Raw genomic sequence first — 14,638 nt, 5'->3', positions numbered from 1 at the left:
CAGGTTGTTTGAACTGTGGATGCTTTTACGAGCTTATGCAGGTGTACAGTGTTGAACCACAGTCTGTATATTTATCTATAAATACCAGAAGCCCAAGTTCCCTTCTGAGGCTGGTGGATGAGGAGGAAGAGGGGTGAAACTGGACTTCCTCCCAAGAATGAGGAAATGAGTGAATCAATCTATTAGCAGCACCTTGTGGGGACCAGCCATGAATCCTAGGAAGTTATTCACTCACAAGAGATTGTTGACTAAGTAATACTTAACCTAAAGTAGAAAATAATCCTCTGATATATGCCCCAAATAATGATAGAAGAATGGCTAAAGCAGTTGGAATGAAATTCTTATTAAAATGTTTCCATCTATATTTTGGTCAGATTTCACTTCTGAGAATAAATGTATGTATTATGGAAATGACAGCCTAAATTAATAAAAACATAGGAAAAAACTGTAATATAAACTGGAATTTTCTGTAACTTCTGCCCAATCCAGAAATGTGGGAGACGTTGGATGAGATATCACCTATAGGACCAGGAATTGAGAGCATTTCCTAGGTATTAGTAATAGGTTTGACTAAACAGGATTGCGACTTCTGGTCACCATTTTCAAAGACAAAGAATCACTCCACCTACAGGGACTAACACACAACCTAAATGGACATTTAATGAACATTTAACAAATAAACATGTTTGACGCTTATGATAACAATAAGCACTTTACATATTTGGGTCCGCGTGGTAAAATACCTGTAGGTCTGTATCAGCCATGAGATCACTGGTCTAAGGTCCAAAGAAAAAATCATACTTCATATCAGTGTGTTTACATGTTCGATGTAATCAAGGCTCTCACTTTCTCCACATATATCAACATATGCCATATTTTGTGTTTTATTTTGTTGGATTTTTTTCCCTTTTTTTTTTTTTGGCTGCACCACATGGCAGTTTGGGATTAACAGATGCAAACTGTTGAATATTATATGTGAAGTGAAAGTCACTTAGTTGTGTACAACGCTTTGTACTTGGACTATAGAGTCCATGGAATTCTCCAGGTAAGAATACTGGAGTGGGTAACCTTTCCCTTCTCCAGGGGATCTTCTCAACCCAGGGATTGAACCCAGGTCTCCAGCATCGCAGGAGGATTCTTTACCAGCTGAGCCACAAGGGAAGCCTGAATATTATAGAATAGATAAAACAACAAGGTCATACTGTATAGCACAGGGAACTATACTCAATGGCCTGTGATATGCCACAATGGAAAAGAATATGAAGAAGAATGAAAGTGAAAGTTTTAGCCACTCAGTCATGTCTGACTCTCTGCGACCCCATGGACTGCAGTCCACCAGGCTTCTCTGTCCATTGGGTTCTCTGGGCAAGAATAGTGGAGTGGGTTGCCATGACTTTCTCCAGGAGATCTTTCCAACCCAGGGGTCAAATCCCCATCTCTTATGTCTGCTGCATTGGCAGGCAGGTTCTTTACCACTAGTGCCACCTGGAAAGCCCCTTAAAAAGAATATATGGGTGTGTGTGTGTGCGTGCGCGCACACACACACGTGCTAAGCTGCTTCAGTTGTGTCGACTCTTTGACCCCATGGACTGCTGCCTGCCAGGTTCCTCCATCCATGGAATTCTTCAGGCAAGAATACTGGAGTGGGTTGCCATTTTCTCCTCCAGGAGATCTTGACCCAGGGATTGAAGCATGGGTTCCTGCCTTGCAGGCAGATTCTTTACAATTGAGCCACCAGGAAAGCCCAGTGACATCTTGGTGGGACTAAAGTCAGCCAGGGCAGGACCGTTTACATCACAAGCACCACAAACCAGGGTTCATCTTCTCCACGAAGAGCTGGTTGTTAAAGATTTACCAGCAGACAGTTGGATATGCCTAGCTGAGATGAGGACTGAAAATGAACATTTTCAGATGGAGGGTGCCAAGGACGTCACAGATGAGAAGATACTTGAACCGGGCCCAGCGTGCAGAGGAATAATGTCTGGGTTTGGAGGCATCTCTTCACGGACTCTGCTGTCTTTTGCCATTTTTTAAAATCAGTCGGCGATTCATTTCTCTGTTCCGGGTTTTGGAAGAAAAATGACAGTGGGAACAGGTCTCTGAGGCATTCAGTACCCTCCTGCATGTCCTTCTGAAATCATAGTGGAAGCACACAGGTGATCCTGAGCACAGGGGTCAAACCCAATGAGTTCAACTCTTAGCAGAGGGTTTTAAGGTGAGAGGAGCACAGCAAGAAGCTGATCAGGGACTCGCCTGGTGGTCCGGTGGCTGAGACTCTGTGCTCCCAACACAGGGGTTCCGGGTTCAGTCCCCGGTGAGGGAATTAGATCCCACATGCCACAGCTAAGCCCTGGTGCAGCCAAATGAATAAATAAATAGACGTTTAAAAATAAATAAAGAAGAAGCTGATCAGCACCACAGACAGGATTCTCCAATCCTGGATATTTTCCTGTTCAGCTCAACCTAAACTACCCAAATGACCAGAACAAATCTTATCCATCAGATATTATCAAATGTATTCATTTGCATTAAAAGAAAAGAAGTTTCAAGGGCAACGAAGGGGTAGGGGAGTAAGAAGTACAGACTTAGGTAAAAAAAAAAAATGAGCTACAAGGATATATTGTATAACACAGGGAATATAGTGAATATTTCATAGTAACTTATAGAGTATAGCCTATAAAAATTGTGAACCACTATACTGTATACCCGAAAGCTTTTTAATATTCTACAGCAACTACACTTCAATTTTTAGAGAATAATAAGATTTTTTAATTAATTAACTTTTAAATTAAAGGATAATTGCTTTACAGAATTTTGTTGTTTTCTGTCAAACCTCAACATGACTCAGCCATAGGTATACATACCTTCCCTCCCTTTCGAACCTCCCTCCCACCTCCCTCCCCATCCCACCCCTCTAGGTTGATGCAGAGGCCGTGTTCTAGTTTCCTGAGCCATACAGCAAATTCCCATTGGCTATCTATTAGAAAATAATACACATTTTTTAAAAAGAAAAGTTTTTCAAAATTATGTGGCTATAAAAATCAAATGAGCTAATTCCACATCAAAAAGTTTTTTCAACTTTAAAGATCTATATTCAGAAATATAGAAACGTTGAAATATTTGTTAAAAACTTCATAGGAGGGCCTACATTCTCCATTTATTTTATTTTCTTTATGTTCTAATTACATAAATTGCCTTTAAAACAATTATTGAACCATTGAATGTTTATGTAAGACTCTTGTCCAGATAAGATGCTATGGACTTTTGTATGCACATGAACAGTCAAATATAAATACTAAGAGATCAATGTTATATCCATAAAACAGGAAAGGGAGGCAGGCTTTTTTGTACACCCTCTGACAGAGGATTTCTAGGCAGCTGGAGCATCCGGGGAGATTACTAAAACTACCTATATTTGACTTTGGCACCTTTTTAAAACTCAGAAGAGGCCTTTGCAGAGAGCTGTAAAAAGTCATTACATATGCAGAACAATTGAGGCTCGTCAGCATCTGGGAAGGACACACATCTGTCTCTGTTCCTTTTCCAACTGTCTCCTTGAATGGACTTTTATGGAGGTGGGGGAGGTAGGCGGGTATCGTAAATATCCTGTCCTATTGGAATCCCAGCGCTCACAATGGCCCTGTGATTATAAACACTGAGACGCTGTTTAGGAAAGAGGTGCACCCAACTAAGGAGAGATCTCTGTGTCAGTGGCCGCGGTGTGGGCCAAACAGGCCAGCTAATCACACTACCGCAAAAGCCAAGAGGTTGCCCGCAAGACAGTGGAATGAAGAGGAGGGAGAAGCAAGGCTAATCTCGTTACAAGGAAAGCTAAGAGAGACACTGTGGTTCCAGAGCTGCTGGAAACGCCCCGTTTTCCCAGGGCTGGGTCACCTGTGCGTCGTGGCTCTAGGGCTGGGTCAGGGACTTTGTTCAGCCCCCAATGCTGGCCCTTATGGGCTCACTGAGACCTTGTCTTCAGTGTACGATTTTTAAGAAAAGAAACAGACTCTACCCCTCTCTATCAAAAGCCTCTGGAGATGCTGTTTTTCTTCATCATCCTATTTTCAGTTTGCATGCATGTGTGCTAAGTTGCTTTCAGTCGTGTCCAACTCTTTACGACCCCAAGGACTGTAGCCCACCAGTCTCCTCTGTCTGTGGGATTCTCCAGGCAAGAATACTGGAGGGGGTTGCCATTTCCTCCTCCAGGGAATCTTCCCAACCCAAGGATTGAACCCACATCTCTTACATCTCCTGAATTGGCAGGTGGATTCTTTACCACTAGTGCCTCCTGGAAAGTACTGTTCCCTAAGCTGTCTAAAAGGGCTAAGTCCTCCAAAAACTGAAACAGAAAGTCAAGCTTTTTGTGTCTTCTGCAACCTTGAAGAAGAAGACAAATGAAATCTGAGGAAATCCACTAGATCAGTGTGGATTTACAGGTCTCAGACTCAATGTGGTCTACAGATCTCTGGGGGGCCCAAGAAATTTCCAAGGGGTCACCCAGATCTCTCTTTTTTAACTGCATACCTGTGGAAGGCTGGCCTTTCTTATATGCTTTGCCTCAACCAAAACACAGAAACAAATTGAAGCAAATATGAGAACCCAGCTGTTAAAGGGATCTGCAAACTAGAAAGCAAGACATGAAAGAGGTCTGCAAAAATGGAAAACAATGATACCCTTCTCACTGTTTCATTGTTTAAGAAAATATAATTATTTTAAATAAAATATCTATGTTTACACAAAGAGGATTTATTTACTGTTACTTTTAAGTGAATTAATAAAACTTTTAAAATGTCTGGGTGTTTGTTTCAAATATAGTATATGTGAAGTAGATTTAACCCACATAAACAAAAGCTCTTTGGGATCCTCAAGAACTTTCAGGAATTTAAAGAGGTCCTGAGATTCAAAAGTTTCAGAATTGCTGCACTGGGAAGACATGAAAATACTAAATTGTAAACATTGGTCATTACTCTAAACCTTAATTTTGAAGATGGCAGGCTAACTTAAACACTTGGACAACAATAGGGATTTTCCTCAAACTGTTCTTGAAACCCTCTAATGCCAAAGCCTCAGGTCAGCCTTTGATTGAGGACAGTCGACGTACCAAGAATGAAGACGCGTAAGACTCCCCTCAAGATAAGTCATTCACCCACGAAGACGAATCTGGAGACCCATTCGCATTGTGCTGTGTATCTGCCCCATCAGTTTCACTCTTCACTGACTGAAGGACATCAAAGTTGGCAGCAATTTGGGACTGTTACAAACAAACATTTGTTTATAGGATTTTGTGTGAATGCCAGGTCTTTATTGCTCTGGAATAAATGTCCAGCAGTGTAATTGTTGGGTTGTGATACGTTTATGTTTAGTTTTTTAGGCAACTGCCAAACTTGTTCCAGACTGGCGGTACCATCTTATGTTTCAATCAGTTGGTTTCTCTGCAACTTCACCAGCACATGGTGCTGGTTTTACTTTTTATTTTTGCCACCCTGGTCAGCGCAGAGTGTGAGCTCATTGTGGTTTTAACTTACATTTCCCTAATGGCTAATGACGTGGAACACATCTTCATGTGTGTTTATTTCAGATATGTATACCTTCTTCAGTGAAATGACTTTTGCCTATATATTAATTAGATTGCTCAATTGTTTTTTTACAATTGAGTTTTAGGAGTTCTTTATATTCTAGATAGCAGGTTTTTGCTGCCTATATGGTTTATAAATATTTTCTCCCACTCCGGAGTTTGTCTTTTCATCCTCTTTATGGGGTCTGTTGCTGAGCAAAAGTTTTAAATTTTGAAGTCAGATTTATCAGTTTGTCCTTTTATGGACCATGCTTGTGGTGTCAAGCCTAAGAAATTTGCTTTATCCTAGATCCTCTCCCATGTTTTTCCTAAAAGTTGCAGAGTTTTACATTTATAACTATTATCCATTTGAAGTTTGCTTTTATGTCAGGTGTGAGAACCAGGTCAAGGTCCCTGTTTTGTTTTGTTTTTTGCTTATGCACTTGTAATTGCTCCAGCACCATGCTTTGAAAAGGCTATTCTTCCTCCATTAAATTACTTTTACAACTTTTTCAAAAATTAATTGTTTGTGTGTGGGTCTACCTCTGGGCTCACAGTTTCATTTCTGTTGATCTGCATATCTGTCCTTCCACCAATACCACACTCTCATGATTAGTATAGCTATACAATAAGTCTTGAAGTCAGGAAGATTTCGCAATGGGTCACGTTTTGAATATTTATTTATTGAAGCTGAGTTCTTAGTTTTCACATATAGTAAGTATATTGTAGACAGCATCTGAGCTTTCTTCTTTTTTTTTAGTTTGCTGCATTGGGTCTTACTTCAGTCATGTGAGATCTTTCACTGTGGTGCACAAACTCCCTAGTTGTGGCTCTCAGGCTTCCAAGAGCACAGGCTCGGCAGCTGCAGCCCTTGGCTTGGTTGTACAATGGCACATGGGATCTTAGTTCCCCAACCAGGGACAGAACCTGCGTCTCCTGCACTGCAAGACAGACTTCTAACCACTGGACCACCAGGGGAGTCCTTGCATTTTCTTAATATCTTGTCTATGACAGCAATTTAACTTTTTCTTGAAATTCACACTTTTCCCAGATGCTGCCATTTGCTCTGTGCAGGTGAGTTTGTTGCTCTGAATCCCAGTGTTCTCGCCTGTGAAATAGGGGAGAACAGTCCGTCATCTTTGGGGGTTTGTTCCTGCTTTGCAGGAAGCCCTGATGGTAAGATTGCTTGAGATTCCTTGTGAAATAGACTGGCACGGTCCCAGGTGTGCAGTAAAGATCAGGTGCTCCCCCCTTGTTTCTCTTTGTTCAGAGTAATTCTGTAACTTCCGCTGATAACACGTCAAATTGTTCATTGTATTTCTGTAACTGGCTCTCGTTTCTCAAACCCAGTACCATGTGAAGTATCAATACTGCACAGTTCTTTTGTAATAATCCCTAATGCAGGGGATATGCACATACTATATTAAAAAGACTCTTGCTCTTTGGAAGCAAAGCTATGACAAACCTAGACAGTGTATTGAAAAGCAAAGACACCACTTTGCAGGCAAAGGTCTGTATAGTCAAAGCTATAGTTTTCCCAGTAGTCATGTACAGATGTGAGAGTTGGATCAGAAAGAAGGTCGAGCACCAAAGAAAGGATGCCTTTGAACTGTGGTGCTGGAGGAGACTCCTGAGAGTCTCTTGGACTGAAAGGAGACCAAACCAGTCAATCCTAAAGGGACTCAACCCTGAATATTCATTGGAAGGACTGATGCTGAAACTGAAACTTCAATACTTTGGCCACTTGATACAAAGAGCTGACTCACCGGAAAAGACCCTGATGCTGGGAAACATTGAGGGCAGGAGGAGAAGGGGGCGACAGAGGATGAGATGGTTGGATGGCATCACTGACTCAATGGACATGAGTTTGAGCAAACTCTGGGAGATGGAGAAGGACAGGGAAGCCTGGAGTGGTGCAGTCCATGGGGTCAGTTGCAAAGAGTTGGATATGACTGAGCAATTGAACGACAACAACATATTAACCAATGTCAAAATCTAGATAGGCAGGCTAGCCTGAGCTTCTGACAGGCTGACAGCTGTGATGATCTGACTTTCTAAAGGACTCTGCCTCCCACACGGCAAGTCATAAGGGCCTCCAGAGGCTGCACTTGCAATAATAGCAAAATCACTTCGCTCATCACTCAGTCTCCTCCTTCTTGCCCTACAAACACACATCAAGTGTAAGACAGGAGTTTTATTCTAAGTACAAAAAAATCAATATACTTAGAGTTTGCTGTTTTTTGAATATCTGAATCTTCTGCTGTGAGCTACAGCTTTCTCTGTTTTATGTTTTCTCTTTACAAAGCATTATTTAACCTGGACTCACAGATGTGTATTTGCAAACTGTTAATTCAGCGAAAATCACTGCTGTTGACATATTTAGATATTTTATTCCCTTGCATATCTCTAGTTTCTCCAATATTCTTTACATAAGTGTGAGTTATATGGTCCAGCAATTCAGTGACATTACAATTATGCCCACGATGGCTGTTTTAAGAGTGATATATAGATTTTTATAGACAATACGAAGGAAATTATGTTTCCCATAAACATTTAAAAGCCCTTTAATTAACTTTTTATTGTAACCTTTTAAATTGAAAAATATGAAACCTATCCAGCAAGGTATATACATGAATATCCAGTTTAATAAATAATCATACATTGTATACCTGTGTATTCAGCAATCAGGCTGGTAAACAGGACTTTTCCAGAACCCCAGATGTCTTTATGTGTCTCTTCTCATTCATTTCACCTTCTCACCAAGATAACTCCCAGCCCGTCTTCTATTCTGCTGCTGCTGTGCCACGCTCAGTCGTGTCCGGCTCTTTGCGACCCCACGGACTGTAGCCCACCAGGCTCCCCTGTCCATGGGATTCTCCAGGCAAGAATATTGGAGTGGGTTGCTATTTCCTCCTCCAAGGGATCTTCCCGACTCAGGGATCAAACCCAGATCTCCGGCGTCTCCTGCATTGGCAGGTGGATTCTTTACCCCTGAGCCATCAGGGAAGCCCCTACCTTCTATTATGATCCAACAATTGATTGTTGAGTTTAGCTCATGTACACTTGTCACTCTTCCTATTGTTTTCTTTAACATTTATGTATGCATCCTTTAGCAACAGTTTATAAACAGTGTGTATGCATTCTTGTTACTCTTTTTATAGCACTCTTTTGTAATATTCATCAGTGTTACTGAATGTAACCATGGATACTTCGTCTTCATGGCTGTATAATTATCTAGTCTATCAATGCTCAACTACCTACTGCTACTAAACACCTGTACTGTTTCCAGTGCTTCATTGTTGGGAACAATCTTGTTGGCACATTCAGTTGTACTTGTGTCCAGGGACCCATGTGCATGAATATCTCTGAAGCTCAATTTGTGGGTCATGGCATTTGTATGTATCTTTACCTTCAGTCAGAGCAGGACTATTTTTCCAAGTAGTTATTTCTATTAATGTTTGACAGGTAATCTGGGTAGCCAGTACCGAATTTTAAAGAAATAAAAGGGATGTATTTTTTTCCTCCTTCCTCACATCAACAACCAAGTTCTATCTGTATTTTTTCTTCTACAATCTCTTAAGTTTTAAAACAGACTGCAAACATGATAACTTCTGTAGAGCAGTGTTCAGATACTCAATCAAGAGAAGTGGTCAAGCTGCAGGATTGAGAGCTAGTTTTAAACTCTGAACAAAATTCACCTCTCCAGTGTTGAAGTGTGGAAAGGAAAACTTAGAGGGTCTGTGGTCTGCAGTCTACAACGTTTCTTTATTTCTAAAATACACATTGCTTATAAATAAAAGGAATACCATAAAAGTGACATTTATGACATTATTTTCAAGTTGTCCTTCTGAAACACTTTGGAATTTCAGACTCCAAACTCTGAGCAACATGGTAGGCAACCAGTTAGAAAATGGAGAATTTAAAACCAACTTTTCGGGAACTCATCTGGTCTGTAAATCAGGGCACACCTATCTATATTGGACCTTTATATCCCAGAAAAAGGATATAGTTCAGTTACAGGTAAATGTTTAATGGAGAAAAGGATTAGTTTATGCACCTGGCCCTGGGCTGAGTCAGTCATGTAACCAAAGTAAACATTTTCTCCCTCCTTCCGTCCTCTGCATCCTGGCTTCTGACTGCAAATTTCCTCATGCAAAGCACCCACTCTAGTGAAACTTACTTTTTTAAAAAGTTTCATATTGCTCCGTGTTTCGAAACCTTTAGAACTCAAAATCCCTTTCTCTTTTTTAAACTATTTATTATTTCAAAAACATATAAAAATTAAATAGAGTAGTAAAATGAACCTCAAGTCCCCACCACCCAGTTTCAATAATTATCAGTTTATCGTCAGTTGTTTCATCTATATCTCCTCCAGCCACCACCAGGATTACTTAGAAGCAGATATAAATTATGATTTAATCTGTGATACTTCACTGTGTTTCTGTAATAGATAAGGACTGAAAAACACCCTTTACTACCATTACACACAAGATTCCCTGGTGGCTCAGTGGTAAAGAGCTCAGCTAGCAATGCAGATGACACAGGTTTGATTTCTAGGTCAGGAAGATCTTCTGGAGAAGGAAATGGCAGCTCATTCCAGTGTTCTTGCCTGGAAAATCCCATGGACAGAGGAACCTGGCAGGCTACAGTCCATGGGGTCACAAAAGAGTCAGACAGGACTGAGTGACTAAAACAACCACCACCATCACACACACATTGACCATAATTCTTTATGATTTCGTCAAATACATAGAATGGATATTCTCTTGGTTTGATACTAACTTAAAAAAAAATTCTTTGTTTGAACGAGGATCTAAGCAACATCTATGTATTACAATTCTATAAATTCTCTTTAAAATTTTAAAAATATGGTTTGTACACAAGCAAGAACAAGGAAAACCCTGGAAAAGAGCAAAGACCAAGAGAAGAAAGGCTAGCCTTACCACACATAAGAGGGTATTATAAACCTCCTATAATTAAAAGTTTAATTTTGGCCCAAAGACAGGCAGACAGACAGACTGGAAAAGAAAGTCCAGAAATTGATCCAATTGCATGTGAGAATTTAGTATGCCATAAAACAGACCCTGGGAGCTCAGATGGTAAAGAATCCACCTGCAATATAGGAGACCTAGGTTCCATCCCTGAGTTGGGGAAGATCCCTTGGAGAAGGGAATGGCAACCCACTCCAGTATTCTTGGCTGGAAAATTCCATGGCCAGAGGAACCTGGCCAGTTATAGTCCATAGGGTCACAAAGAGTCAGACACAACTGAGCCGCTTTCACATGCTAAAGGAGACAGCTCAAATCCATAAACCAGAAATGGGGGAAAGTTCACTAACTATGTTTTCAAAATCAGAAGTAAGAAGTTAATAAATTTGCTTATATACACAAACAACAGGGAAACAGTTTTTACATGGCTTATAACCCTGTTACAAAGTAAAAAGACAAAAGACAAATTAGGAAAAACATTTGCACTCATTATCACGGGGAGTTTTAAAGGTCAAAAAACCTATGGAAAAATGGATGAGAAATCACATGATTCACAAAGACAAGGTTCACAAAAAACATGGTTCACAAGATAAGAACTACAAGTGGCGTTCAGTCATGATAAAGTCCTCCACCTCACTCATATGGAGAGAATCCCAAAGTAAAATCACACTGAGATACAGTTTCTGCTGGAGCTTGGCAAACATGCAGCATTTCAACAATATACAATGTTAGCTAAGCTGGGAGGCAAGGCTTCTCATACATTTATGGTGGGAGGGGACCTGGGCAATGTCTCAAAAAGTTATCTATTCCTTTCCTCTTTCACCCAACAATTCCCCACCTACAAAGGGATCGTCCAAAAGTACACTCATCAAAATATGAAAAAAAATATATGAACTACTTGCAGTAACAAAAAGAACTTAAATGGCCACCAGGAGAGGACTGGTTGAATAAAACGTGGTACTTTTAAGCTATGCAGCTTTGCAAATGATTGAGGAAGATCTCTTCATACCATGGAAGAATCTTTAGGGTATATTGTTACTGTAAAAAGCAAGGCAGAGAAAAAAGTGTTTACTACACGCTGCCACTTGTCTAAGAAAAGAAGACACATGCTGATTTTTAAAAGGACGAATCTGATGGTTTGTAAACAATTTCTCAATACAACTCACAAAAATACACAAAAGCATTTTTAATTAAAAAAATTTTTTCCTTATACAGAAGAATTTTATTTTACTTTATTTTCACAGAAGAACTTTTAAATGGAAGAAAGAAGTCTTAATTCTTTAAATGTTTACCAACAAAAGAAAGAAAAGAATAAACTGAAAGGCACAAGGATAAAGGTAGACTTTTTTTCATACACTAGAATCTATAGAATTTACTTTGGAGCCATTAAATGTTTTTATTTTTTTATTTTTTTGAGGGATCATTATTTTATTTTTTCTTTAATTTTTATTTTATATTGGAATATATTTGATTTACAATATTGTGTTAATTTCAGGCATATGGCAAAGTAATGTAGTTAAATTTATACATTTCTTTTCAGATTCTTTTCCCATTTAGATTATTACAGAGTATTGAATAGAGTTCCCTGTGCTATACAGTAGATCCTTGCTGATTATCTATTTTAGATATAGTGTGTATATGTTCATCTCAAACTCCTAATTTATCTCTCCCTCCATCACCTTTCTCCTTTGGTAAACATAAATCTGTTTTCAAAACTTGTAAATAAATTCATTTCAAAATTTTGTAAATAAGTTCATTTCTATCATTTTTTTAGACTCAACATATAAGTGATATATGATATTTGCCATTCCTTATCTGACTTCAGTTAGTATGATCATCTGGAGCTACTAAATATTTTTTGGAACTTCACAAAGCAAGATTAAATCAAACAACAATTCCTACACTGTAAGCTGGCCGCAAATCCTCAGTGGGATGTGCCCAAAGGTAAAAAAGAACCGGAAGCCAAGCCTCCTGAGGCTTTCAGTCAACATGCTGTTGATGATCACACTCGTACTGTCATTCTGAGACTCATATCTAGGTAGTAACACGTGTGCTTCAGTCAAGTCTGACTCTTTGTGACCCCATGGATTATAGCCCACCTGGCTCGTTCATCCATGGAATTCTCCAAGTAAGAATACTGGAGGGGGTTGCCATTCGCTTCTCCAGGGGATCTTCCTGACCCAGGAGTCGAACCGGGGTCTCCCAAGTCTCCTGCATTGGCAGGTGGGTTCTTTACCCCTGAGCCACCCAGGAAGCCAGGGAGTAACGCAAGACAAACCAAATTATGCCGGTATATTTGAGAACTTGTCACTGTGATTGAAAAAAGACACAATGTAAGACTGACAAAGCAAAATTCCTGTAAATCTTGGGTTCGAATCCCCATATCAGAGGATTTTATGGTTATTTAATCTTTCCTGAAGAACACATATTTTCTAGCTCTGTCCATGGAAAAGGCCTACAAACATTGACCCACCTGGTGCTAATTACCACTCCCAACACTCAGACTGTTATCTCTACACAGCATATCCCACTAAAAACAATCAGGAATTCTTGGAGAAATGGCCTCTTGCAGATTTGGGCCAGGAAACCTTTACAGATAAGCTAGGAAACTATCACAGGCTACTCAGGTCAAAGCTAGGACAAGTGAAACATATTTTTATATGGATGAAAAGTGCAGCGGGTTGAAAAAGGTCAAATATGTTTACGCCCCTGAGTTCTCATTGATACAAGAGCCCACCAAGACAATAACTCATTTGATTACCTTTGGATGATATTAAGGAACAAAATCTTTATTCCCTTTTGAATTGCTGAATCAGGGGACACAGCCAAGTATTTGTCCCTCTTTCCTATATGATCTGGACCTGAGAGAAACCAAAGAATTGATGAGGGATGTTTTACTTTACAGCATTCCAGCTAGTCAATGAAGAAGGAATGATAGAATGTCACCATCTTGCAACTTGCAATTAAATTAATTGCTAATTTAATTAAGTAAGTTAATAAATCTAGACGATGATCATCAGTGGTCAGTTACATTATACATAGAGAGAAAAACATGATACATTTGCTAATAGAAATGCACACACACCCGTAACCAAGCCTCTAGAACTGGAAATACAAGGGGCAGAAATGCATGTTAAAGGACTCCCACAAGAATTCCATCATCAATATTCAGCCTGCAGGAAGCTCTGAAAGAAAAACAACTCCATTTCTGGTGAAGGTAGGGTGCAGCAAGAGGAATGGGAGGGGGACCTAGAGATTAAAAGTCACTCTAGAGACATATATGCCAATGTATGGACCTTATATCTTATATGGATTCCAGATCAAACAACCAAACTGCAAAAAAATATTAGGCAATCAGAGAAATGCAAATGTTGGCTGGTTATTTGATACTGAGGATATAATTGTTCATTTTTTAGTATGATATTATTGTGGGGTTTTTAGAGTTCATTTAGAAATATTTATTAAAATGTTTACAGAGTTTGAACTATCTGGGCATTTGCTTCAAAATAACCTGGGAGGAGGAGTAGTGTCGGAGAAGATGAAACAGGCTTGGCCTTGAGGAAACTAGGTGGGGGGGAGTAGGTGGATGAGGGTCATGATACTGTTCTCTGTGTTTATGAATATTCTAGGGTGTTCAGTGAAGACTCAGCTTGCCCGCCTACTCAAGACTCTTTTTAACTCAAGCAAGGCAGATGGCAGTACTGGGTCCCTGGAGGGGAGTTTAGACAGAGCAACAGGGCGGTCTCAGTGCTTCCCTTTGGGGTGGCCACCTACCAAGCAGGGCATGTGGGACCAGGCACAGATTCTGACCCATATAGAATGACCAAGCACTATTAGGAGCTGGGGAGGCGGGGGCGAACAGGAAACACATCTAGACCTTCCCATCACAAGATAACAGATCTCAAATACCTGGATAACAATCTCAGCCCAGCACTGAGATGCATGACTCAGATACCAGGAGCAAAGGAGGGCAGAGTTGCCTGGAGAATAAAAGATGCCAAAAATCCAGCTTGGCTTTTATCTACTAGAAACTGAACTTTCTCCCTCTGCTCCCAGCTCTGCCTGCCATCTCCTCCCCTCACCCCCTCCCACA

At 40.1% G+C, this 14,638-nt stretch overlaps 1 protein-coding gene across 1 annotated transcript in view; it reads right to left on the bottom strand.

The window, feature by feature from the left end:
- Positions 1-14,638, bottom strand: part of GTF3A (general transcription factor IIIA) — a 78,137-nt gene that overhangs the window by 32,074 nt on the left and 31,425 nt on the right. The window lies entirely within an intron of this gene.

This window comes from Odocoileus virginianus, chromosome 8, assembly GCF_023699985.2.
Source record: "Odocoileus virginianus isolate 20LAN1187 ecotype Illinois chromosome 8, Ovbor_1.2, whole genome shotgun sequence".
Classification (NCBI taxonomy): domain Eukaryota; kingdom Metazoa; phylum Chordata; class Mammalia; order Artiodactyla; family Cervidae; genus Odocoileus; species Odocoileus virginianus.
The sequence above is the reverse complement of the archived record's forward strand: the minus strand, read 5'-3'. Positions and strand labels throughout refer to the sequence as shown.